A 4,959-nucleotide genomic window follows, 5' to 3' on the forward strand; every position below is an offset into this window, starting at 1 on the left:
ATATTGACAGGTGACCTTATGTCCGATGCGTAACCAAAACTTAGCTCATTGCTACTCTGATCCCTTTCGGGTGTTAGAGCGTATTGATCCGGTTGCATATTGTTTGGAGCTGTCGGAGGGCTCAAGCGTGCATCCTGTCTTCCATGTTTCATTGCTGAGGGAGCAGATTGGAGATCATAAGGTCGTTGGACCAGTTCTACTGGAGCCATTGGAGGAGATAGAGATCGTAGAGCCAATTTGTGTACTTGCTAGGTATAGACGATGACATGGTACCAGATTGGAGATGGAGATTCTAGTTGAGTGGCTTGGCAAGCCATCTGATGAGGCGACATAGAAGTTGGAGACTGACATTTTGGAGCGTTTCCCCGACTTTACAACTTGAGGGCAAGGTGGAGGAAGCATAGGGCACTGATACACTTAGTTAGAATCTTTTCTAATTGCATTAGTTATTTATTTTCATTAAAATAAAATTCTTGTAGGTCGCGTTTGAATTTCCTTATGAACACCTGCATCAGGTTCGCAAATACAGAGAACACAGTCGGGTGGGTTCGAATGCCCGCATCGCGTTTGCACATACAGAGAACGTCTTTTGTGCATTCGAACGTGATCGGGCACGTTCGAATGCGATCGGGCGCATTCGAATGCGATTGGTGGGAATCCTCTAGAATTAGGGTTACTTATTATTTTAGGACTTGTTGGCTAGCCTCTATATATATGTGGATGGCAGCCAAATTTATTATGCAATTGGATTATTAATTTCTTGCCTCCTATCTTCTCTAAACTCTCTCCCTTCTCCCTCTTCACCATTCTTCCACCTTTACCGTTGGCAAGGTTTCTCCTAACTTCTAATCTCCCTCGACTATCGAGTCACCCCTCTTCTTTGGGATCTCAACCACTTCATTCCCTTCATTCCTTAATCACATCTACCATCCACTTTCATCTCCATACCCATCCATAACCCTAACATCCACTCCACCTGTCACTACCACCATGACCCTCGTATTCCATATTTTTGTCCCCATTGTAGTTCAAAACTGTGAAGGGCATAAATATGAAAGTTGTAGATCAAGAAGTTATGAATCTAACCCAATTGGTTTTGTAATTGTTTGACTATAGGAGAATATCTAATGAATATGTTTCCACGGTTGCACGAACTGCTTCCTACAATAAATTCAGATCTTAAGGAATTGTTCCATAGCTGATTTTTTGGTACAAGAACCCATCAATTTGGTATTAGAGCATATCACTATCGATGAGCACCACTATCGGCAGCTCAGGTTAGTTTGCACCGACAAACACCCACAACGGAGACGGCACCCAATGTGCGACCTGGTCTAAGGCAGAGCAAGGAGTCATCTTAGCTAGGAGGGCTCCGTGATGGGGGAAAGGGGGGGTTTCTGGTGATCGTTGCCTCTGACAAACCTAGCCGACCACACCAAACGCATACACACAATGCACATAGTCCACACGAGGTGGTGCACAACTAGCCTAGGCAGCCGACGACGATCAAGCCCCATACTTAGGCCGGCGGCCAAGGGGATGAGACACCCGATGAACTTGACTATGAGGGCACTAAAGGACAATGCCAGAAGCTTCATCTCACAAAGAGGGAAATTTTCAACTAGCTGAGGAAAGGAGTAGTCGAATTTGCCTTCGAAAGCCGACAAGAAGAGGCCACTTGGTGTGGCCTTTCCCAGAAGCGAGGAGTGCCCACAAAGGGCCCCAATAGTGAGAGCTTCATGAGGTGAAGCTCCCAAGGCTGGCAAAGCGATGACTCGAGGTCACTGGCTGGCTAGTCGATTGATGAGACCAAACAAGACAGAAAAGGGGGAAAGGCTAAAAATGAACTATAATTAAATTAACTTGTACAGGTTAAGAAGGACTCACCTGCGAGCCATTCCACAGCAGCGGCATGATTTGGCGACACTCCAGCGCGGTGAGGAGCTAAAGGGGGAAATGGGTATAGGGAAGAAGGAAAGGAAAGAAGGAAAAGAAAAAGAAAGAAAAGGAAAGGGAGGAGAAGAAAAGCACACGCACTTAATTTTTTTTAGGATGTTGTGAGGGGTTGACATTATGTTGGGGTCCCAATGGTTGCAAAGTTTGGGTCAAGTGACCTTCAACTTTTCAAACGAGTGTGGTCAGATGGAATCCGATCGTGTCTTGGAGCCCAACTTCAATAGATTGTGGGCTGCCAAGGGTTGGCTACCATGGCCTTTTAATGCAAATAGTACAAAGCCAAGTGGAGTACAAAATAGAGCAAGGGCCTGCTGACTTGGCCAACTTATTGAAGGAGTTCAGCGAGGTGTTTGAAGAACGCAGTATGTCGCCGACTCAACCCCAAGACCATTGCATTGAGATCAGTCACGGAGCTGAACCGGCTAATATATGACCCTACCGATACTCATTTGTGTAAAAGAATAATGGGTTCTTGTACCAAAGATAGGCTATGCAACGATTCCTTCAAGATCTAAATGTATTATAGAAATCAGTCCGCGCAACTATGAGAAAATATTCATTAGATATTCTTTGGTAGTTAGAAAATTACGAAACAACCGAGTTAGATCCATAACTTCCTGATCTACAACTTTCATATTTATGTCCTTTGTATATTCGAACTGTATCAGGGACAAAAATATAGAATAACGTGGGTGATGGTTGTGGCAACGGATGGACTGGATGTTAGGGTTATGGATGGGTATGGAGATGAAGGTGGATGGTGGATGTGATTAAGGAATATAGACGAAGGAAACGAAGTGGTCGAGATCCCAAAGAAGAGGAGTGGCTCGACAGACGAGGGAGATTAGAAATTAGGAGAAACCTTACCAACGGTAGAAGTGAAAGGATGGTGAAGAGGGAGGAAGGAGAGAATCTAGAAAGAAGATAGAAGGCAAGAAATCAATATTCCAATAGCATAATAAATTTGGCTGCTATCCATATATTTATAGAGGCTGGCCAACAAGTCCTAAAATAATATGAAACTCTAACTCTAGAGGATTCTCATCGATCGCGTTCGAACGCACCTGATCACGTTCTAACGCACCAAAAAGCTCCATCTTTGTATATGCGAACATGATGCAGGCATTTGAACGTGGGTATTCGAACTCGCCCAACCGCATTCAAATGCACAATATGCATTCTTTGTATTTGTGAACCTAATACAAGCGTTCGCAAGGGCGTTCGAACGCGACCCCTTCTACATTCGAACGTGACCCACAAAAATTTTATTTTAATAAAAATAAGCACCTAATGCAATAAGAAAATATCCTAACTAAGTGTATCAGCCCACCATGTTTCTCCCACCTTGCCCTCAAGGTGAAAAGTCGGAGAAACGCTCCAAGATGTCAGTCTCCAACTCCTATGTCGCCTCATCAGATGGCTTGCCAAGCCACTCAACTAGAATCTCGATCTCCAATCTGGTACCATGTCATCGTCGGCGTCTAACAAGTACTCAAACTAGCTCCATGATCTCTATCTCCTCCAATGGCTCCGGTAGAATCGATCCAACAACCTTATGATCTCCAATACGCTCCCTCAGCAATGAAACATGGAAGACAAGATCCACTCTTGACCCCTCCGGCAGCTCCAAATGATATGCAACTGGACTAATACGCTTCAACATCCGAAACAGACCAAAGTAGCGATGTGCTAATTGTTGGTTTCACATCGGACGTAAGGTCACCTGTCAATACGGTTGCACCCTCACAAACACCCAACTGCCGATGTCAAACTCCTGCTCCCTATGACTATGATCATAAACTTGTTTCATACGATTTTGAGCAAGTTTAAGATAAGCATACAACCTCCTCAATATGGTGTCTCTATCCATCAACGCTAAAGTCCACTTCTATCCTATCTGCAAATGCCACTGGATCATAAGTGCGTAACGTTGGAGCCATGCGTCCACACACTACCTCAAATGGAGTTATGCCAATGCTACTATAGTAAGCGGTGTTATAAGACCACTTTGCCCATGGTAAGAACTCCAACCATCATCTCGGCATCTCACCAACAAAGCATCTCAAGTACTGCTCAATGCCTTGATTGACCACCTCGGTTTGGCCGTCCGTCTGTGGATGGTAGGCTGAACTAAAGTTTAATCGAGTCCCTTGCAATCTAAAATCTCCGTCCAAAAGTCGCTCATAAATACACGATCGATCCGAGACAATCGTCCATGGCATACCATGTAACCGAGCAACATCTTTAACAAAAATTTCAGCCACTGACTTGGCTGAAAACGGACGTGACAATGGCGAAAAGTGCACATACTTGCTCAATCTATCAACTACCACAAAGATAAGGAATAACCACATACCAGCGAAAGACCCTCTATGAAGTCCATAGAAGTGTCTTCCCAAACACGGTCTGGTATAAATAAAGGCTGTAGTAATCCGGCCAGTTTCAATGTGGTTAACTTAGCCCTTTGACAAACTTCGCAAACACGGATAAAACTCCTCACATCCCACCTCAATCCTGGCCACGTACAACTCTGAGATATCCTCCTATAAGTCCTCAAAACGACCTTATGACCAGCCTCTAGAATTTGGTGGTAGTGCTCCAACAATTTCTACTGTAATCCTTCATTTGCGAGCACCCGAATGCATCCGCGGTCCAGCAACAAACCGCATCGATTCTCTAACTCGGGATGGCACTCCGGACTATCCATCACCTCCTGCAACAATCTCAAAACATCTGGGTCAGCCACACATCATTGTTTCCTTGTTTAAATTTCATCCATATGCTATGAAAATCAAATGTGATGGGTCACAAACTCTGTAACCACTGAGCACAAGGACAATGTCCACTCCTCGCAGCGCCAACGGATACAAGTCCATAATGATGTCGTGTCCTTGCACCCGTATACCGATCTGATAACACAAGCTCACCGCCTTAAGCTTCGTGCCATCTCTTATAGCAATGTCAAATCCTATGGTTGTGCACACAATGCTTTCTAACGAGGGT

Source organism: Typha angustifolia, chromosome 1 (genome assembly GCF_048772165.1).
Source record: "Typha angustifolia cultivar Huaian chromosome 1, ASM4877216v1, whole genome shotgun sequence".
Lineage (NCBI taxonomy): Eukaryota > Viridiplantae > Streptophyta > Magnoliopsida > Poales > Typhaceae > Typha > Typha angustifolia.